Source organism: Tauraco erythrolophus, chromosome 6, assembly GCF_009769465.1.
Source record: "Tauraco erythrolophus isolate bTauEry1 chromosome 6, bTauEry1.pri, whole genome shotgun sequence".
Taxonomy (NCBI): Eukaryota; Metazoa; Chordata; class Aves; order Musophagiformes; family Musophagidae; genus Tauraco; species Tauraco erythrolophus.
The window spans coordinates 51559314-51583855 of NC_141470.1; positions in this window are offsets into that span (position 1 = coordinate 51559314).

Genomic DNA, 24542 nt, shown 5'->3' on the forward strand with positions numbered 1-24542 from the left:
ATGAAATGAAGAAAGCTTTCTCCTTCACTTTTTGACTAACTCTGCAAACACTGTCTTCTGAAGAGAATTTTATTTATCTGCTGCAGGAAATTTTAGAAAGCATGCTTCCTTTAAAGAAAGTATGGGTGCTTCACCACAAATTCAGAATTCCTATTCTTACCTATCCCTCTGTGCTTTGTGCAGAAAATAATAAGAAAAGATGTTAGAGTCATGTTGGAGATGCATCTTGATAAATGTTCAAAGCTGAAGTCAACACAGGTTGTAATACATTATGGAAAGATTAATGGAAATAGGCATCTGATTTTGCCTCTACCAACAGCATTTTGAGCATGCAGCTGAGAATCCTTAAGATATTATCTATCTAAAAATGCAAGGGTATTAATTTTAAAAATAACATTTTAAAAGGCAAAACCATCAGGCAGACTTAAAAATTAGCAATCAGAAGCCCAATTCACTTATCATGAAACAAACATTATTCATTACGCTTTTAAGCCTTCTTTCTTTTTGCTCCAAATAGCTTATGCTCATGGAATTCAACTTGCATTAAAATCCAGCAGAGTTTTATCACTGATTTCAAAGCAGACAAGATTTCATCCCAGCATTCCAGTAGGATTAATTTCAGTATAAGGGACTATTCAGCTTAAATAGCAGCAAAAGAATTTGGTCATAGATTAAAATAAACTCTTGTGTTTTAGTTTCCTTTGGCCACCTATAATGCTTTCTTGTGTTGTAAAGGTACAATTAGAGGTTGTCCAAGACCACATGGCACTTTAAAAACCAGCCAGCTAAAGAATGCCTTCAACAGGTATAGTATGAGTTACAAAGGACAACATATGTCTTAATTCAAAAGTGAGGGAATTAAAACTCACATTGCTTTTGTACAGTGAATATTCAAGGTTTTCATTTTCTTGGCAAACTGCCTCTGCTTCTTTTTAGCAGCATTAAATTTGTGTGTTTATTTTAAATATCTGCTTCTTCCACAACTTAGAAAGAACTCTCATTTATTCACCTAAATTAAGGCAGTAAAATTGATATACTCTATAGAGGTTTTTATTCTAACCCTCTTTTTCTCTGATTTAAGGCTACCATGGCTTGGCTTTCAATTTTTGCCTCCTATTATAAACTTACAGTAATTCTTTTCATCTCCTAGAATTGCTCCTCTCCTTTTCCAGATTAAATATGGCAACTGTGAAAGGCACTGAACTGGTAATTGAGATTCTCAAGCACAGAACAGGGAAAGCAAAATCAGAGCAAAGGAAAGTTTTCCAGCAATATTTGGAACCATTGACAATGTGCTTCAGACAAGATCTAGGAGGAACAGAACAAGTTCAAGTTCTATTATAATTATTGTCATTGGTCTTTCCTTGATAATATTATCAGTTATACCAAAAATGAAGTGTAATACTATCAATGATACTGATTTTGAAAGGCAAACGTTTATTTATATTGGATTCAGAACATCAGCTAAACTCACAAAACCTTAGATTACAAGACCTAGCTGATAACACCCAGCCCCTTATTAATTCTTCTAAAAGCTCACACGTTTTGTCTCAGATATGACTTGATAAACGTTCCACCTTCTTTTACTCTTTCTCCATTTCTTAGATGCGTAAGGAAAATTATACTACTTTTAGAACTCAAAGAAGATCCATCTCATTGTCTTTCAATTGCCTTCTATTCTATTTCAGATCTCGAGAACTTCAGTAGCAGGTTGTCATCTAGATACCATTCATATGACATATCATATGTTAAACAATCTAACTTTACAAATACCAACATTTGAACACTCACATCAAGCTCAGGTAGAATTTCTTAACTTTTTTCTTCTTCATGTTCATACTTAAAATGAAAGTATAACATGAGACATCCTTTAGGATATTTCAAAGTATCTACTCAAAACAAGCTTATGTTTTCTCTCATCAAGAAAAAAAATACAAGAGAATGATCACTGAAATCTCTATAAGTATATAAATATCAAATGAGCAAAAGCATTCAAATCAGATTTGAATAAAATTTTGAATCATACTTGTTGATGCAAGATCAAAAGCGAAAACACTATACTGACCCTTTCCTTAGGAAAAAAGAAAAAAACAACAGGAGGTCATAGTGATTTAGGGAAGTTTAAAGATTTATCTCACCAAAAGTATTTAGAGAGCATTTTCATCTCTCAATTGATACTTTCAGAACAATCATAGAATCATAGAATCATAGAATGGTTAGGGTTGGAAGGAACCTCAAAGACCATCTAGTTCCAACCCTCCTGCCATGGGCAGGGACACCCTCCACTACACCAGGTTGCCCAAAGCCTCATCCAACCTGGCCTTGAACACTTCCAGGGATGGGGCATCCACAACTTCTCTGGGCAACCTGTTCCAGTGCCTCACCACCCTCTGAGGGAAAAATTTCTTCCTTATATCTAACTTAAATCTGCCCTCTTTCAGTTTAAATCCATTGCCCCTTGTCCTATCACTACATGCCCTTGTAAAAAGTCCCTCTCCAGCTTTCCTGTAGGCCCCCTTTAGGTACTGGAAAGCTGCTACAAGATCACCCCGGAGCCTTCTCTTCTCCAGGCTGAACAGCCCCAACTCTCTCAGCCTGTCTTCATAGCAGAGGTGCTCCAGCCCTCTGATCATCTTCGTGGCCCTCCTCTGGACCCGCTCCAGCAGCTCCATGTCCTTCTTGTGTTGGGGACTCCAGAGCTGAACACAGTATTCCAGGTGGAGTCTCAAAGGAGCAATTTGATCCTTACCTTTCAAAAAGAGTTTAAAATTCCTGAGAAGTCCAAGGTCAGGGTAAATTTTCTTAAGGCTTACCAGTTGTGTTCATGTCAGTTGCAAAACCTAGCCAAATGGTACTGATTGACGAACAGCAAAAAACACCATCTCTTAGGACACAAGGATGAAGGTAGAAATGTTTATAGTTACATGTTTTAAAAGAGCTAAATTCAGAAGCTTAAAGCAATAGGAAAACCAAAACAAGTCATTTGGAAAAAATATTTTAAATATAGACTGGAAAGGATAAGTGGAGCACAAATATGTTTCACTTCAAGAAACCATAATGTCATTATTGACAAAACACACACAAAGATACACACAGACTACCTTGTTGCACTTGGAGGGGTGGGGAATTTGTTTTATTTTTTGATTTAGAGAAAGGAAGAAAAGAAGTGATAATAAAATCTAGGTTAGAGCAGAGCACTATACACATAATACCTAGTAATAATACAAATACAGACTGACACAAACACACACAGATTAATGGAAGGCAGGGAGAGCTGACAACAGCTAATAAAGAAATGTATAGATTGGATGCTAGAGACTGTAGATAAGGTAAGTAATAAAACACCAGGAAAGATATGTATGAATAACCAGTGTGGGATAGAGTAAGATTACAGAGCCAGACTCTTCTCGCTGTCATCCAGTGACATGACAAAAGACATGGGAACACAGATGGAAATGCAGGAAATTCTACCCTTTTTTTTCTTTTTTTTTTTTTTACTGTGATACTAGTCAAACACTGGAACCAGTTTGCTGGAGAGTTTTTGGAGTGTCTATTTGTGAGATATTTAAAAGTTAACTTCACACAGCCATGAGCAACCTGCTGTAGCTGACCCTGCTTTGAGTGGGAAAGTTGAATTAGGCAGTCTCAGGAGGCCTATACCAACCTCAGCTTTTCTGTGATTCTATACATGATCAGAAGAGTTAAGGTAATTTAAAAATTACTTTTAAAATCACATAACAAACAAAAGATTTCTGTGATTGGTTTGATCACATATCAGTTGGAAATAATAAAACTATTATCAGTCCTAAGAACTAAATATTTATTGAATTATTATATATCTCAGAGGATGTATGACAAGTATTATTTTTTTTATAGCCTTACAGCAAAAAATAGTGCAAGTCTACATTGGTTTATGTACTGATCTTGAATCAGCAGGTCTTTATAACTTCTTTGCAGGAAGAACTTGACTGTAATGATAATTTTCAGTTAATTTTAGAAGATTTAGAAAGATCCAGTCAAACAGGAAAAGCGTGCTGTCGTACCTATATTTAAAATGTCCAGACGAGACAATCAGGCAATCATAGGGCCGTCTGCATGACAAGGATTTCAATTTAGTGTTTCAGTGACATGAGTGAAACTATTTTAGAAAAACCTAAAAGGATTTATATTTCACAGCTGACCAACAACAGAATTAAAGTTTCCAGTATAGTATCATAGTCAAAATATCCATGTGATCCTCAGACATAAATAACATATTTTCAAGTAGAAGTGGGATGATTATATTTATTCTTGTATCTTTTGACTCCTGTAAAGTTGTTACTATAACATGGGTCTTGTTTTAGTGCTTATGATTGAAAAGAATATTGACAAATCAGAGAGGGTTCAAAGAAGTGAATGTGTTTAATTATAGAATATCAGGACAATGGTGACATTCATGCAAAGTAAGAAATTTCATTGAAGACTTCAGATTTAAATGTGTTTTGATGGAAAAAAAATAATTATAGATTGCATATTTAGATATTTAATTATATATAGTCTAGGAACTTAATCTTCAGCATATGAAAGTTGAGACTGAGCTTTTAGCTCCTTGTCTTTTCCCCCATGCTGAAGAAAATGAAGCACTGAAATGGATTTCCAAGAATTAAAACAAAAAAATAAATTATTGTTATTTCTTTCCTTCTAGAAGATGCTTTTAAATTAGCTCTTTGCTTTGTGTTATGTAGGAGACCGGGTTATATGATCAGAATAATCCAGCATCATGCAGTAAAAAATCAGTTAGGCTGGATCTGGAAAGCAGCACAGCTGCAGCAATGTGGAACTCCATTAGGACTGATTCAACTGTCTTTTTGGTAATATATTGACTATTACTCAATACATTGAACATATGCTCATGAAAGAAAAATAATTAGAAAAGAAGAAAAATATTGAATTTTACTCACATAAAAGTGAAAGCAATGCAGTTTATGGAAGATTTTTCAGAAGGAATTCATAGATGGCATGGTGAAAATGAAGGACAAAATGGATGAGCCTACCAAAATTATTCCTAACACAGTGATCAACTCAAAATAGGATTTTTATCAGCATATTATATAGAATCTAAGAGCTCTATTTTCATAACACACTTGGGTAGCTAAGAAATAAAAAATGTACATAACATGATTAAAATAAGAAGAAAATAAACACTTAAAAAAATCCTAAGCTACATATATATATAAACCAATAAAAACATATATATGTATTTATATTTCAATTTATGCCTACACATTCGTGTACAGCAGTGTCAAGCTAGTGTTAACTATGATCATTAGGTTGCCTTATTTACAACTCACAAATATTCAGGCAACATCTGGATGATTCAAATAATTGACTTCCACATTATAAATGAATTATAACACAAATGATAAGTTCTTCAAGGGTTCATTATGAATGAACAATGACTTACATATATGGATATTAATTGCTGCTATCTTTCCTAAAAGCAAGATCCTTATACGATAGTTGTCTCTGCTTGGACAAGTAGGATCTAATAAAATGTGGAGAATATGCTGAATTGTGCAGTGCAGTAGCAGTATACTATCTACAGATAGAAGAAGCAAAACTCAGTCTGAATGGGATCTTGGCTACCTCCTTTATACTCTTGAGCCAAGATAGCATTCTTCTGTGTGTATTGCAGGATAAACAATCACTACTGTTCAGGGGTTCGCCTACGAATGCAGTCTAACACTAACGAGTTACAAAATTGCAACTCATAATGAAGACTCAAGATGACAAATTTTTCAGTCCATGGAATAGAAATTATTAATTTGCATTAACTTGCAAACACTTACAGATAATAAGAATTTCCAGGCCAGGTTGAATCAACTGGTTCATCAGTTATGCGCCTACAAAATAAAAGTGGTTAATTTAGTAAAGAAATAGCAATAATTATGTAACCAAATCTATTAAGAAGCACCGAATCCTTGAGTTACTGATTAATATTAACGATCATATTTCTACATTTTAAAAGATTCATGATGCCAATCCAATTTTGTATTTTAAAGTTCCAGAAAGTTACACTTGTGCTTATTTTCCATGATTCACCACTGCAATCTGTTGAAACTCAGTAGATGTGCAGTCGGAAGAGCTGAATATGCAGTGATCAACAGTGCTACATCCTTGAGGAACAGAGCAGGTGCTGTAACATACACCAAATACAAAGTACTATGCTTCATTTAAAATAATCTAGTAGACTAACACAATTATATAGAAATAAATCCCCTTTTCACACATCTCCATGTATCTGCAAACAGCAAAACACTACAAAAGGAACCTGAGGAGAATTAAGGTTTTTGAGAGGTGGAGTAATTCAGTAAGAATGTGTCTTACAGCCATAGAGATAAAATTGGTGATTTTAAACTTTTACACTTTCCATCAGAGCTAGATGGTTTCTTTTAATTTAAAAATAAACCCACAAAGCTCAGCCTTCCCCATGCATTCACATGAGAATACTTACCAAGTGCTCTCAAATTCTTTTTCCACTAAAAATATTCAAGAAATACACATTATTAAGTTCGCTATATTTTATTTCCTCTGATTTTGCAGAGATTAATGAACTCTATGTGACCTGCTGACGTTAAATGGTTTGCAAGTAATAACTTACTCAACTTATTTTGTCTCATTTTTTATTGGTAAGGTTTTTGTTTGTCTGTGATTTGATTTAATTATTTGTTACTATCAAAAAAATATTTCTTCGATTGGATTAATGAATTGTTCTTTGCAAGTTGCTAAAAGATAAAATTTTAATTACAGGTATTTAATAATAAACTACTATAATAGCAGAGTAAGATATATGGTATTTTCTTCTAGTCTTTATTAAATGAGTAGGACTACTGGAAATAGATTACTGATAAATACTTGTGCAGATGATGATCCAAATTAATCTAAATTTGTTTCCTTTTATTACTCTGCAGCATTCATTCCAAAGATATATTTCTCAAAATATTTCAGGCAACATACTCATTTTCTGGAATATTCATAGGTAAAGGAAATTAGACCAATTATTTAAGAATTTAAAGGATTATTTCTGATGGATATTTTTCAAATTGTTCTTCCAAACGGAAGAACCAGCACTTGACTAGATCTTTTTTTCTGACTTCCTAAATCATAAAAACCACCTTACCCAGCTCAAATGGCAACTGACCCAGTACCTTCCTTTGGATTTGCAAACATTTATTCAAGGGACTTCTAATGTTAATGTACCACAGGCAGCGGAAAAGTGGGTACTATTCTTATATATTTGTGGCAGATTTTCAGAGATGCCTATATTCTTAGGACTTTGGGTTTTTTTCCATAAAAGGCCCTTAATGTTTTTGTCCTTTAATAGGATAACGTTTCCTTTTTTTCACAAAGGAAAGTGAAGGTTGTCAGGGTAAACTCGATTTAAAGAGATCTGCATCTTTATCTATTTGATGTAACATGAGAATGACAAGGTAAATAAATGCTGGAAGATTTGCAAATTATTAATAGGATTGTTAATAGCAACCTATTTACTAAAGGTATTTCCAAACATTTTTCTTGCTATTATAAATGTTATTATTGTTATTATTGTTAATGTTATTATTGTTAATGTTTTTATAAATGTTCATACACCTAGGGGAATAACTAGGTGTACATCAGGAAACAAATAGGAAGTGGAGATGCCATAATTTTGTTTTGAGTGACTAATCTCAATGTGATCAGTGGATGCTTGGAGTCCATCAACAATTTCTAAGAGGAATTTTAGAAACCAATTAAAAACAGTTAAGTTCAGCTATTTCCTATAGTAGTCTACAAAAGTGAAGTTGCCAAAGGAGTCTGTCTTTACCTCCACTGGAAAATTGTGTTGGTATTTACAATCAGTTCAAAATACTGAGTTAGATTAATTAGTTAAATATTTTAAAAGAATTGTCATGTTCAAATATTAGTTGTTATAATGTGTTCAACATCCAGAGAGGAACAGAGAATACCACATTCACTAGAAAGTATTTGGGAGTGTTTGGCACCTCAAAATGGGATCTAAAATTTGATGGTGAGCAAGAAGCTATTTAAAAATAAAGTAATAGAGTGAAGACAAAGGTACATGGAAACATTGTTACTGTGAGAACCTTCAGTTTGCAGGGACATCCTATTTGACATCCAGAATTCTCTCCTAAAGGTAAACACTGGAACAAGTTGCCCAGAGAAGTTGTGGATGCCCCATCCGTGGAGGTGTTCAAGGCCAGGTTGGATGAGGCTTTTAGCAAGCTGGTCTAGTGAAACGTGTCCCTGTCCATGGCAGGGGAATTGGAACTAGATGATCTTTAAGGTCCCTTCTAACCCAAACCGTTCTACGATTCTACGATTCTATGATCTATTTCCTTTTTAAAAGAGTGAAGCAAAGTTCACTCATATTTCTTAAAATAGTGTTTCAGAAAGAGAATGAATTGATAGCAGCACATATTTCTTGTAGTGATTGCTGAATATACAGCAATAACAATAACAAAGAGATCTAGGAATGGGCATAAAAATATAGGACTTCATCATGGTAAATGACTACTATTTTTCAGAGGGTTTCCTATTTTCCTTTTTTGTCTCTCTTCAGGTTGATACTGCATCAGTTTAGGCTGAGGAGAGCATGGTCTTTTGAACTTAGAATTTCTTCAAGCACCTCAAACTACTTAATTAAAATGTGTGCACAAGCACCAGCAGTCAGCTCAGTCATCTTTTAAGAGGAAATATCAGACACCACTGTTACTTTATGAAAAGCCTATACGCTAAGAACTTATGTTAAGATCTGTCACATTACAGAATCTCCAGTGAAGCCGTGCCTGGTATCTCTACCTCGATCAGGCTGAGCCACGATTTGCTTACCCTGTCAAATCAGAGGCACTTCCATGCATACTGAAATACACAGCGATGAACACCTTGGGAACTTAAAATACAAAGCCTATGGCATTCAGTTACTTTCCGAGAGTAAATGTATACCAAACAGCGCTTTTTATCAAGATCATATTTTTCAAAGTGGGCACCTAAAGTTCACAGTTCTACTTAAGTTTTTGGATGTCACTCATAGTAAAAAAACAGGGCTACAAATCATGAGCTTTCTGTTCTGATTTTCCAGCATGCTTATGTACTGTAAGGCAAAGAGTCAAACTTTTCTTCACTAAATATCCTATCTTTGGCCTCTTACAATTCATGGGCAGAATTTCTGAAGAAGAACAACGCAATTTTTTTTTTCCCAGTTGCAATGCATGCAGTGTATTTTATGTAATTGGAGAATAAAGAGAGAAGTGCTAGGATTAACATAGCAATTTCCTCCACTGAACTGAAATCTTGCTAATCAATTTTAAGTAACCAGCTAATGCATTTATATAATAAACTAATCAATCTCAAATGCACACTTTACCATTTGGATTGAATTTAATGCACCAGCATGCAATCAAGCGATATTATTGACAATGGTTTGAACATGTAATTGGTGATTTGATATTCCAATTGGTGTTCTGTGCCTGAAAACAATTTTCTAATAAATTCAATACCATTAATTTATTCCTTCATATTATTCTGCAGGACATATAGAATATAAAATAACTAGCTTGGAAAAGATGAATTCCTGAGGTTTTGATGACCAAACTCCTGACTTAGTTTCTGTTTCCAAAGATTTTTTTTTAAAAAAACAACAAAACAAAACACTTCAAAAAAGGCTATCAGCATCTCTTCTGCTATAAATGAAAAGACTAGAAATATTTTCCTGTACATCCAATCGAAATAAAATTATTTAAGCTGAGTCCATATAGTTTTTGCAGACATTTTGTTTATGCTCAATGACTGCAGAATTATGTACTTAACTCTTGCAAATTTTCACACCAAGCGTAATACTAGCACTATTGCAAAAAGGGATAAATGTGTGTCACTTAGTAAAGAAACTTTTGATATTTAGAGAACACTGTCAGAAGTTGGCATTACCATGCCTTTAACCAGTAGATCCATTAATTTTTTCAGGTACTGAGCTCTTCTGGGTGAAATTTCACACGTTCAGAAACCTCTTGGATAGAAGAGATCTGTTTCACTCACTGAAGGCCAATGTATCAGCTGCACATTCTGTCTGTTAGACATTAAGATCCATCTACATCATGACAGAACTGGATGTTGTTATCAGTAACCTATCTTTGCTAGTTGGGCATCTGTTCTAGCCATTAATAATCCCAATTATGGCAGTTACAAAACTTTACTTGACAGCTTATTCTATTGTTTAACTATTCTTTCAGCAGTAAATCTTTTGTCCTAATATTTAGCCTACATTTTTCCCCACTGAAGCTTGAGGCAATTATTTTTTGTTCTGTCTTCCTTGACGATGAAGCATAATTAATCTCTTTCTTCTTTATAGCATCCTTTTATGTTCCTGCAGTCTTTACCAAAGTACTGTTATATAATTCATTCATATTATTTATTTATTTCTCTAGATTCAGCACACAGATAATAAATAAAAAATAAATGACTGAAAAAATTGGAGATTCAGAAAGAGACGTGTATGTGTGTGTGTGTGTGTGTGTGTGTTTGCACATCCATATGTTATTTTAAACGACACAAAACCATTCAACGTTACTGAAAGCACAACTTTCTAGAAATTCACAGGGCTGTTCAATGACACAATGTAGCCTGCTTGCAGGCTGATTATTTACCTTTCTAAGTATAATCCTTTAACATATGAACTTGAAATAACATTATCAAGATAAAATGATGTCCATCACAGCAGCTGCCAGTAGTTCGAAGGACAAAGTACACAGTTCCCTTTCAAAATTTTGAATGTTGAAATTTCTAGAATTTCAATTAACTAGCAGAAAGCTCTTAATTCACCTGCAATGGTTGTAAATTGTATGTGATTTCCAATCCAGTACATTGATATCATTGTTGTAATCTGTATGCTCTATAGCTAAATAAACCCAGCCTAATTTAAGATGATTTATAAACATAGAGTTAAATATTTTTACTACAATCTTTAAACACTCATCATTTCCAAATCAATCTTCTTTGAGTATCTTGAATACTGAATGCTCTGTACTAAAACTGCAGTAAAATTCTAAGCTCTTGCACAATATTACATGAGGAGGTAGCATATGAAAACCGAGTGTATTATATGAACATAACATACACCATGTTTTGAGATATAAGCATTTTTCAGACATCCTCAACTTTACTCCTATATAATTTGATTTCTGGGTGGTTAAATCTGATTTTTTTTTTTTACATGAAGTAAAATAAAACAAGAAATTAATCCTTGTGTCTCTTGCAAGACATATTCTCTGTGCTACCAGCCTCTCTCACTGAAATCCACTTGGTTTCAGCGATGAGAAAGATATCTTTCATGTGAAATTTCTATTATCCAAGTACGCAACCCACTCATCCCAGTTAGGGTGGTAGAGTTGTATGGATCATCCAGCTCACAAATCCAAATCAAGTTTCTCGGCAATGCCCAGCACACAGGTGACACGGGGGGTTGTGGAAGCAACCCAGCTTTGTATTGCCTTGAGGCAGAGACGACCCACGGGGAGCTGTGCAGATCGCTCAGCCCTGAGTTGTCTGATGAGTCAGTGCTGCATTATACAAAGAACCAAAACTTGATTTGAGCCTTGAAATCCCTCAACAAAGAACATGCCCTGAGTCTCAATTCAACCATTGTCCAGTTGCCTGAGACAAGGTATTCAGGCACAATCGATAAGGGGAAGCTCCCTGTCACACACTTAAAGATCCTTAAAGACCTTTGAAGACCCTTGAAGACCCTCAAAGGCACACACCGCCTCCTCCCCCCTCAGGTACAATCGATAAGGGGAAGCTCCCTGTCACACCCTTAAAGACCCTCCTTAGGCATGGTACCTACACAGTCACCTACATCAGGGGATAAAAGCCCTACGATTTGGGGTGGAAATCGGGAGCTGCTTCCCCAACTACACAGCTGGTCTGTGAGAAGATTCTTTCACCCCTTGATCGGAACGCCGGCCAAGGGAACTTCCCTGGGATTGAGAGCCCTTACCTGAGAGGGTAAGAGATCTCTTTTTTTTTTTTTTTTTTCTCTTTTTAGCATGCTTTAAGTCTAGTGCGCTTGTGTGTTCTCTCGCTCTTGTGTGTAACAGTGCATTCTGTGACTCTGCTGTCATAGTACATTCCGTGACTCTCTTGTGTGCTGTGATAGTGTATTGTAACAATGTATATTTTGGTTTTAAATTGCAATAGTGCATTCCTCCATTGTATCTATAAGAACCTGTAGTAGTGACGTATTGAATCTGCAAGTGCAGTTCAAGTAAATAGTTTGCAAATAAACCATTTGCTTGGACTTTGTAGTCGAGACTCTTTCAACAGTGGCACATTGAATCTGCAAGTGCAGTTCAGGTAAATTGTTGCAGTATCTCGGACCTTACAGTTAAACCTGTAAATGCGGTCCAAGTAGAACTTGTTACCTTGGACCTCACAGTTAAATCTGTAAGTGCAGTCCAAGTAGAAGTTGCTACCTTGGACCTTACAGAGAAGCCTGTAAGTGCAGTCCAAATAGACCGTTTGCTTGAACCTTGCAGTCGCGTCTCTTTTCGTCACAAGAGTTTTCTTACTTTTTGTCACTTTAAGTGGGAAGTTCTGATCACCATTGCAATCTGAAACATCCTTGTTATGATAAAGTACAGTATTATCATGCTTATGAATCCCTACACATTGACAGAATTACTTGGTTGTTCTGATATGAGACATAGTTACACAGTGCAGGATCTGGCAAACATCAGCGTAGAAGTAAGCAGCTTTGTCAGTGAAATTATGTATTCTCTCTTGCACACAGATATTTTGAAAGCTTTTTAAGTCATTGCTGATGATCAAAGCATTTCTGGTTCCGTGATATTTACCAGATCCATGTCCAGAAAAGCACTGGTTGAGTGTTAGGAGTTTTTGTTGTGCAGGTAGTATGCTGCCAAAATTCAAGAATGAACTGACTTTTTGATTTTTTTTCCCCATATTACATGTATTTATCACATATTACAACAACTTGGGATCTGCCTGGGAAAGTCTGACCTCTTGTACTAAGATATGATGTAATAAACGTTGCCAGGGTTGTTTGGTAGCTGTTCAGCTGCAATAAAAAGATGCAATGACAGTATGAACATATACCCAGTGCCTAGGAAGAATAAAATGTTTTCCACATAATGTTTCATCTGTGGCACATGAACACGACATTTTTTCTGATCTCAAGGCAGATTTTCTTAATTTATTCAAGGTGTGATCTAGTCAAGGCAATTAGGAGGGACAATGGGATGCATAGGATTCTGTTTATGGGGTAAAAAAGGAAAAAAAAAAACAACAACTAGATACAATCCTGTGCTCAAGGATCGATTGTTACTGGTAGTTATTTTTAAAAGAAAATTAGTTGAACTTTTTATTACGATGTCTTACTAAAGACATCCATAGCTATATCTCTTTCCACTTGGTGCTTTCAAAATGCTTTATAAAGATTTTAATATAACAGTGTGCCTGATGTAGCTAGGGAAAGCATCAGAGGATCACTATGGTTAGAGAGAGCATCTGAGTCACCTAAGTTAGGATCCTTTTCCTAATTTGTTTCCAGTAGATTAGATAATAAAAGTAATGTTACATTAAATACGTATCCAGAAAATCTGAAAAGCTGAAATACTATTTAGGCTTAATATGAAAAAAAATAATTTCATTAAATAGTAGAATTATATAAAAATATAAAGTACACAAGAAATTGTTTTAAATGTAGGATGTTTACACATGGAAAGCTTGAATTTCTGCAAACTAGAGAAGCATCTGTAAGATATTTTAACAGATGTGGAAAGGGGAAAAAAAAAAGAAATAAAAACATTTTTAAAGACTTGCAATTAAAATGTCACTATTTACTTGATCTAATACATATCTTTGTGGTTCAATATGCCTTTTTAGATGTTGAGGATCAATGGCATGTGTATAATCCGCCCATACCACCCATGCTATGATGAGGTTACGCAAGCTTCGAGTAATAGACGTTGAATTACTTTCAGACATTTTTAAGACCTATCTGTCCCTTGAATGTGAAATGCATGTATGACAATAGAAAACAAGCTAAAATAGTGGAATTTTTTTCTTAAATATTTCCATTTTAGAACATTTGAGGTAAATAAATTATTACTGAGTCAGACCAGAGTTTGGCTGTCCAGCTAATAACACAGAATAATATGAAAAGGAAATAAAACATAAGGTGTGGCTGTAGGTTAACTAGAGTCTAGCTATGTGCTTCTCTTTTCCCTGGTAATTTTGAATATATTAGTTATGACTTTGATTTGAAAATCAGTCTTCCCACTTTGAGACAAATCCAGTTATACTTGATCTAATAAAATGGAATCACTGACTTTGCAGGAGTGAATGATTTCATAGGGGGAGAGAAGGGTTTGAGAGTGGTGGAGAAGTGAATCATCATCATCACAGACCTCTGATTAGTATCTTCTCTGTAGATATACCCAAGAAATCTGGGAACAGCTTCATAGATTCATTCTGGACATAATGATTAGTGATTAATCATTCTCCAAGACAGAGACCTTTTCATACTCATCACTCTTAAGCAAGCCAGCCTTACATCAGTGGTTTGAGAAACACAGATGGGATCATCGCAGGAGTGAAAGGTACAAAAAATCTACCTTAATTTCATTTTCTGCCCTAGAAAGAAATGAGAAAAGCTTTTTCTTTTCACTTCTTTTTTTTAATTAAATTTTCTCTCGAGAAGCTTTTTTGAGTTAAACACTGGTTTTGAAAGCCAGCATACATGTCTTGCAAATAAGATAGGAAAAGAGTCACCTGTGCTTGTTCATCTACTTTCTTGACTCTGCACAGAATCAGACATACCCTGGCTACAGCATAAATCAGATCAAAAGAAAATCCTTTGTGCTGACATGATGGAAGAGAAACATAAAAAGATTTAAGAACAAAGAACATTCAAACAACAATTGAAAAGCACTCTCAGCTGAATCCTCTCTCCAGATGGAACTGATCCTGTCAATCACATGTGCTGTCTCTGTGCCCATACTGCTGGGCTTGTTCCTCAGGGACAGCTCGTTCTCCCCAGCTCCCTTGTGCTACGTTGGGCTTCTGAGGCAGAGGTTCCTGCTACGCACATAAGGTCTTGTATATCATTTAGAGAAACAGATGCAGTTCTCTGATGACAGGCAGGGAAGGATTTCTGTCTCCTTAGGTGGTGAACTTAGCTGTGATGGCATCTGGCCTAATGGCCCCCTTGGCCTCTCACCAGAGCGCTGTCAGATGTTCCAGCCACCATATCCCCAGGCACTTTAGCCATTTGATTGGGTCAGAATCCAGACAGAGCTTTTCAGTCTCAGGACTTCTTGACATACATCTCTGTGCAGACCCTCTGCATAGCACCTACTATCAAATTTGGTTGTTTTTCTCCCGGCTAATTCTGGTTTCTCAGATTTCTTTTGGAGCCTCAATATGCCATTGCTTAAATGACAACAGGGGCTTTTCATTAATTCCTCGCCTTTGAGCTCATACAATTCATGTTATTTCACTCCTCAGGTTTCCCTTTTTCTTGGGCACCCCTCTAGGGTTTGTGTTTCACCTTTATTTAGAAAGGAATAACCTCCGTCTGTTTGCTTGTTTATAATACACAATGCCAAAATTATGCAAGGCTTTTTACAGTGCAGTCTGAAAACACATATATGAGCACATACACCTATGCTCACTCCTCTAAGGTCCTACACCAGCCTGATTTGTAGCAAACGTCGGCCAAATCACATATTGCATGTGCGTGCAATTATATCCTTTTCTTGCTCCTCTGTTCACAGAATGCTTATGTGAGATGTGCTTTACCACACTAAGTTTTTGAACAACCCCAGGCTCATTTAGAGATTCTGTACCAAAACTCTCCTTTTCTGTGAATGGAACAACACATTTTTCCCATAAGGACATTTCAATGGATAAAACCAGCACCACTTTAAAGGTTGGTAGCTTGAGAGCCTGAAAGGAAATTGTTGGTATAAAATGAGAATATTCTGTGTTTCCAGCATAAATAAAAAAACCTCAACAAAACAAAACCGCTGGGAAAAAAAAATACATTTAGAAATACCAAAAGGAAAAATATCTTTTTTTTTTCAAGTGAAAACAAATAAACTGGATTTTTTCGTACTGTCAACACCTCTAATTTTTGAATTTTTTTTTCTATTTTCTTTCTGTGAAAAAATTTAGAAAGTTTACTTGAACAACATTGTATTGAGGAAAATATCTTCTGAAGGGTAAAAAATGAGACAATGTAAACATTATTATTAATAATAATATTAGTGATAATAAAAGTAGTAAGCTTATTTCTAAGGTTATCTTCAAAAGTTAGTCTAGAGTTATTTCTCACTCATGAACTCATGAGTTGTCATGAGTTTCTCCTCATGAAGATGGAGGAAAATAAAAGTTGTTCTCAATAAAGCAAACTCCCTTACCTTATGTTTCTCCCCTCCTCCCCTTGCCTCCTCTTCCCTCATGAATTAACTGAAAGGGTCATTTACATAATGATATAAAGGAAAGGAGCATTTATATAATTTTTGAACAACTGGTGAAACAAGGTCTGTAACCCTTTTTGCCTTAATTTCATCTTACCATTCTTCCACCCACCTCCTTGACTACTGGTTAGATGTAAAGCTCAAAGGTCACATTCTGCAGCTGGGCTTTGAAAATTTTCAGAAGGGGAGTAGCAAAGCCCAACTGATAGAGGAATTTAGGAAAGTAAATTTTATTTAAGGCTGGTTCATTGGGTTGCAATTCAGTAGTCTTAGTAATATTTGTTCCCCTGATTTTCATGAATGAAAAACATATGCATATCAATGTGTATGTATGAAAGTCATACCAGAAATTAAACATGAATGATGTGATTTGACCTTCTGTAAAGCAAAGGCTACTCAGTTTTTCCTGTATTGAGTCCAAAGAGTCCTTTCTTATGTGGTTAACATTGTAAATCACACCCCCACAGAAAATGGAAATAGGAGCATAGTTGTCATGAAATATTGTCACATGTTGTTTTTATCTCTGTACAGAACAACAGAGACATGAGATAAACCCTTATTTTTCTGCTAGGCTCATGACCTCACTGGTTTGTTCACGGGCTGAAGAAAGATTTTTTTTTTTTTTCATCTCAGTAATAATTTTTTCTTATTATTTGATGCCCTATCCAGTATAACTGTCATAAAATGAACTACTTCACTTCACAGGAATTTTGCGTTGATGGCAAGTCGAATATGTCAACAGTGTGCCCTGGCAAAAGGGCCAACTGTGTCCTAGGGAGCATCGAGGACAACATAGCTAACTGGTGATTGTCCCACCCTGCACTGCACTGCTGCAGCCTTACCTCAAGTACTGTGCGCAGTTTTGGGTGCCTCAATACAAGAAGTGTCTCAAAATATTAGAGTGTGTCCAGAGCAGTGTGACCAAGATGGTGAAAGGCCTCAAGGGCAGAACTTACGAGGAGCAGCTGCGGTCACTTGGTTTGTTCAGCTTGGAGAAGAAAAGGCTGAGAGGTGACCTCATGGCAGTCTACAACTTCCTCAAGGCGGGTGGTGGAGGAGGTGCTGATATCTCTCTGGTGACCAGCAACAAGACATGAGGAAATGGAATGAAGCTGCATCAGAGGAAGTTCAGATTGTACATTAGGAGAAAAGTTGTTCACTGAGAGGATATTCGGTCACTGGAACAGGCTCTCCAGGGAAGTGGTGACAGCATGAAGTCTGTCAGAGTTCAAGGAGCTTCTGGGCTACGCTCTTAGTCATATGATTTCATTTAAGGTAGTCCTGCAAGAAGCAGGGAGTTGGACTTGATGATCCTTACGGGTCCCTTCTAACTTGAGATATTCTGTGATTCTTCATTTTCTGTCTTCGTCTCAGATCCTGTAGTCTGGGCACTGCATACTATCCTCACTATATAGTAATCTTTTCACAGGCTGAAGTCTAAACTAGTCATTCTGGTAATGTGTGCAGCCAGCATTTGATTTGTGCAGTCATGAGTTAGGCTGTCAGGATTCTGCTAGACCAAACTGTCTTTAAATCACATCTAGTGATGAGCAATCATGGTAGAGTGCAGAGAAGCTTCCTGAAGTTTAGCTGTTCATTCCATTTCACCTGGAAATCTTACTACAAGAATAGGCTGAAAATGTCATCAGGACAGTTTTCTAGTGTTTCCTATTCTAAAGATCTGAGGATATCTAGATATATAAAGGAAAACTTTCACTTCCGGATTTACCAACTGTCGCAGAGTACATCAAATATTGTGTTGCTCAACAAGGAGTTTGAGGCAGTCGAGGATAGAACAACAATAAAAATTAGATGTTGTATAAAAGGTAATAATTATTTATCTACTTTTAGTACTATAATGCTGCCATACAAAGTAGATGTCCAGAGAGTAGATGACTGGATTCAGAATGTTCTTTCCAAGATATCATTCCCACAAAGAAGGACGACCTCATCAATGCATTGCTTGACAAACCTCTTGTTCCATTCTGTGTTGGTACATTCAATACTAAAAGATCAGTATGTCTCTTGATACTTTCACGCTTTTTGATGGTACAAATACTTAAAAACTAAAGACCTTAAAGTTACAGAGGACTGAACTTCAGTACTGTACTGTATTATGTACTGTTAGAATGAGTGTTAGGCTGAGGCTGGGATAAATCTGCTAATAGAATCATGATTATCTGGGCTAAAAGCAGCTGTGTCCACTTTTCCACACTTGGAAAACCTTGGGCTTTGAACTACTCTTGTGCACACACCTCATTGCCCATTCAATTACTAAACTTCGAATTTTTTTTTCCCCTATTCTTATTCACCTTGGTCAATTTGTTTAGTTTCTTCTACTTCTAGAAATTTTCTCTTTCCAAACTCCTACAGTAGCACATAGGAACTACTGTAACATATAGGAGTCTATAAATTTGCTACTCAAATTTAGAAACTTGCCCCAGTCCTAAATCTCCATTGCCTTATTCAGGAATTCAAATTTCATACAATTTTGTTGAATAGAAACACATATGATATCTCACATGTACTTTTCATGTGTCAGCCATACACACATATATATATATACCAGGTTGGATTTATGGCAGCTTTCTTCTTTGAGGTCCCTTCCAACCCTAACCATTCTATGACTCTATGATTCTATAACCTATCCTGCCCCCTCACTTTTAATGCTTACAAAACTTCAATATTTTGCTTTCAATGCTACATAACAACAGTTTAATGTTCATAATGTTTTGAAAAATAAAGCTGAATATTGGATGGGTGAAACTGATTAAAAATCTCCTTTAGCTGTTTCTTTTACTCATTTTATTACTTATCTGAATAAAATCTTGAAAACTGTTTAATAGTTCTCAAATTGTATATATATGTTTAAAGATTTCCTTCTTTATCCATAAGCATTTGACATTGTTCTATTTCATTTCAAGCTAAAGGGAAAAGCAAAGCTATATCTGATAGCAAGGATCTTGCTGTGAGTACTACACAAGAATCTTTAAAGACTTTCAAACAAGTCAAATTCAGTAGCGGATCTAAAAAAGGAATTGTGTCTGCTTGCTTTGGAAGATGAAAATGCTTTGGTTATGAATTTTGTTTTAAAAATAGATTCTCTGTTCTCTGGTGATGTGATATGGTCCATTCTGTGGCTTTGTATGTCTAAGTATGCTTGACTTTCTAATGAAGTGTAAGGGAAATTTATACTCATCTAATGGATTCTGCATGCTTGTGTCTACTTCTTCTTGGCCAGCAAAATAATAATACTTGGTATTATTATACTATTGTCTAATCATTAAATCCGAAGCCACTTTCCAAATATTTCTAAACAAAACTTTTGCAACTTTGATACGCAATGTATGTCTACTTGTAGTCACAAGTGGCAGACAATCAAAGAATATAGAGCTTGATTATTTTAAAAATTCATCTGATTCATAAACAGATTTTCAAAAGAACCCTACATGGTACATGATCTCATCTAGCCTATTACTTATAGTAGCTGATGAGGACTGTGTACTTTTGAAACTATAGCTACTATTATATAAATAAATAAAAATTATGATCTTTTGAAGCCAGCTGTAGCTCTTGAACATGCTAGAATATATGGCTCAGAACTCCCTTTAAAATCTGAGTGCTAAGTAAAATCACAAAGACCTCATTGCAATCCACATGCATATATTCTTCAGAAATTATGCCAATGAAACCTACTTCTGCTATATAGGCAGGCCCAATCAGTACAAATGAGCTATTGAGAGGAAAACAGAAGCTTGTCCTTACCCTCTGTGGGTCAAACACATATAATTTTGTATTTTTGTTAAAGTGCATTGTTCAACACAGCTTTGTCACCAAAAAAAACATTTCTGTGGCCAAAAGCAATGTGCCAATTTGACTAGCAATTGCAATGTGGCAAGAAAAGAATTCAATGGAACAGCTAGATACCTTCTGTCCTTATGAAAATAAAATCTTTCTTTTTGAAAATTGAGTGTACTAGATAATAACAAACTACTTGATTTCTAATGCAGTTACAGGATTTTTGGGGTGTTGTGTTTTTTTGGTTTTGTGGTTTTTTTTTTTTTTGTGACACATTTCTGGACAGCCTACAAAGTCGCAGAGGCAAGTTGGAGTGTATTAGACCAGGAGATGACAAGAAGATGTTTGACCCTCCAGAGTCATATGTGTAGGTATGTGTATATATACTCTCTGCTAGCCTTCAAACACAGATGTCTTGTTGGAGCCTGCTTTGAAGCCTTTGCCTTGGGTAATTTAACCCAATCTAAGGAAAAACGTAAAATAATGAAAAATCATACAGAAGAACATAAGGCCAAAAGAATTAACTGTTAGAAAATAGCTATTAAAGCAATTCTTATCAAGAAAAAATATAAAAGTAAATGAGATTTAATTTTGAAACTCTTATTACCTCAGTCATACCTACATACCCAGTAATTTGAATGTTAGTACAGTTTCCAAAATATTTATCTTTATTATAGTACTGTAAGGTTATATTTTATTGGAAGTTGTTTTGCCTTATTTTATTTGGGGGTTTACATGTTGTCTTGTTTTGCTTTGCTTTGTTTCAAGATGTTCTGCATTATTTTACTGGAAAGTACTATTCTATTTTGGCCAAATGAAACTCTTTGAAACAACACTCAACTGAAAGCAAAAAAGTATTAAGCCATTGCAATAAGATTGCAATGTTACCAGCCCTTTCTTTAAGGAGATATCTGTCTCAGTTATTTTCCCTTCTCTCTTTTTCTTATCTCTCGAGCTTGTCATTCTAATTGTCTATTTACTATGTTTTCTAGTTCTGAATATTTACTAAATATTCTACAAAGTACTTGTTACATTTGAGCATTAGAAGTGTTGATGGAAAAAAGACACTGAATTAGAAAGCTTAAAGAAACTTTCAAAGAAAAGGAGCATAACAAATGAACAATAGAAGTTGGAAATTTTTAATTTATATAATAAAGATTTTAGGAAAAATAAGGAAGATACTTTTCCCTTGAAAACAGAAGTCACTTAAGCCAATATACTTCAGGTAAAAATAGGTATTGATTTAAAGATAGCTATGGTGGTTTTGCACCAGATACATCTAATAGTATACAATTTCTTGGTGCTTCAATAAATATTTTCTTACTTCTAAGACACTGTTTTCAGACTTCCATAGGCAAAATTCTGAAGTCCTTACTTACTCTATCTCAGACAATAACGCTAGAATTGTAAATTGGGAGTTTCAAGATGGGGCCTACACAGTCCCTGAAAGGATTTCTACTTGAAACGTAGGATAGTAATTCTTCTTACAGTTGGCTCTAAAATTGAGCCTTTTTTCTCTATTTTTTCTCTATTTTTGTCAAATAACTTCTAATTTCTGATAGGTCTGTAACTGCTCTTCATATTCATTCCACTATTTTATGTCTTGCTGGTATAAATGGCAGGAGACTTTTATTTTCTGAAACATATGTTCCTGCCCTAATAGAGTATACTACTCCCAAAGGCAACAAATGCAAAAACAGTAAAAATACCACTAAAAAGTGACAGTTTTCTTAACCAACTGTGAAAATAAATCAGAAGTTTCAAGTGCAAATACACACTGGTAATTTCTAAAAGGGTGTTAGTATGCGGTGCAATCCATGGCCTGGTACGATGTTTTGTACTGTTCTCCATTCATTTTCTGAGGACAAACTGTCCTAACAGTGTGTGTAATGAATTCTTTTATTTTTTCACTGCTTAGAGGGGAAAAAAAGAAGAGAAAATTTTCACTCCAATTTCAGTTAGGAAAAGACATGCAAACACAAAAATCAGAGCTGTGTTCCACTCCTACTCTAAACAAAGCAGCAATCAAGGAAAGAAAAAACATTCTAAGGAAACACAAGGAAATGATTCATGGTCTGCGTCAGTCTACAGTTCAAGCAAGTTGAAAGGGTTTGGAAGAGATGTGACATAATACTCCTTTTCTATGGTGTGCTCACCGCAGCTGGCAGTGGGAATGTCCTCATCTGTTTACAATTCACTTTCACTGTTGGGATTGCTGTAAATTGGCTAGAAGAATGTGGTAAACTATCTCTCCTTGACATATTTGCTATGCCACATACATTTGTAAGCTTGCTGCTTTTCTATTCACTGAGGCCATACAAAAATCTTTTAATTTGTTTAGGCAATATTTTCCTTTCTGTCATATGCATATGAAAATGTTACGTATATAACTATAACTAACAATTTATTTTATTTAGAGTAAGAGAGAAATACCCTCCCTTGTCTTGTATTTTGATGTCTGTGAATCAGATAATGAAGGAATGCATTAATCCTTAAAAGAGAGAATTATGTTCCCAAGAAAGGTGCACAGGAATGCCTCAGAAAACAAAAATAGATTTTCCTCTCAGTGGAACTAATAATAATTATTTTTACTTCCAAATCAAGGAAATACCAAAATATTACATTTATTTCTGTAATTTCAACAATTTTAACAGTATAGAAAAATTCTAAAACGTCATCCAATGCTAAATCAATTTCCAAAATGCAGTATCATCTCCTCCAAAAAAATTTCTCCATTTTTCAAAAGTCACCCACCAATGTAGTGAACTGAAGACTAAATAATTTGGCTTCAAATTTAAAATGTGTTTATTTTAAAAACTTTAAAATCACAGTTGTGATTAAGTATGTATGCAAACATTTTTTTTATATGAACACAAAGTTATCACTGTAACGCAAGAAGTCTGAGAAGGCTGCAGTGATAACTTTATGATAACATTATTACATGTAAGTTTTCCATATCTACTTATGAGAAGGACATTTCCGACAGAGACTCTGGAATCAAGCCTAGGACAATTACATGTACTTTCAGTTTCAAACACATCTCAACAGAATACAACCAGTTTACTACTAGAGCAATCAACACTGCAAATTTCCTCACAAATTTAAAGCTGGAAAGGGCAAAGTGTTTAAAGGCTAGTAAGATATCTGAATGTCATTACTCACACAGGCACAAGAAAATCAACAGCAATCTACTAATATGCTTATAAAATCAAGTAAATTTATAAATTTAGAAAAATATTATATTTTTCAAAGTTCTTTCCTCATGGTTTATTTAGTATGAAAAGGCAACTAATTAAAGAAATATCAAATTTTGATGTGAAAGTGATGAATTTGCTATCTTATCTAAACACATGTCTGGATTTTTTTAGACCAGTTCTTATACTAGCTGTTTTTCTTCTTTTTTTTCCTTTTTTTCAGAGGGGGCATAAGGTTTACAATAGCATAGAACAGCGTAGATGGAGGTTTAACATGGGAAGTAAATAAATTTAAGAAAAACAACTTGCAAAATGCTTCGGAGACATTTTTGACCAGAAAAGTGTGTGGAAAAGTGAAAATAAAGAAACGTGTGTAGTTACATTTAAAGAAATTGAGGGTTTTTCAGGCCTTGTCGCTTGACCATTGAACCAAGAAATTATATTTTAATAAAACAATGATGTGCATTGTCCACTAGAAAAAGCAAGAGCTTCACAGTAATGACACACATCTATGATATGGAGAATGGCAAGAACAGAAATCTCCAAATCATATATATCAAGTGATCTCAGCAAAAATATGAACCAATTTGTTTTTAATTTCTCACATTTGAGAGATATGGTATCTAGGTCTGAGACATATATTTTCATATATTATTAAAAATGTAAGGAACCTTAAAAGTTGTTAAATAATTTCAAACAACAACAACAATAACAACAAAAAGAGAAAACAATCTGTATTTACATAATACAAAATAATCACTTCAATGAAACATGAAGACTGGCTTAAAATAGAGAAAATTTACAGAACAGAATATTTGGGGGAAGGTCCTCATTTAATACAACTAGCTATATAGAATCGGCTTGTTTAGCATCAAGTCTCTCAAGTCTCAGGTGTTCTGAGAAATGGCAAGTTAAAAGAACAAACCAACGAACAGGAAGAACAAGTCAAGTCAATATTTGAGTAATACTGAATATCACTTCACTCTTCTTTAGATGAAATTTATGTTCCTGTACAGTA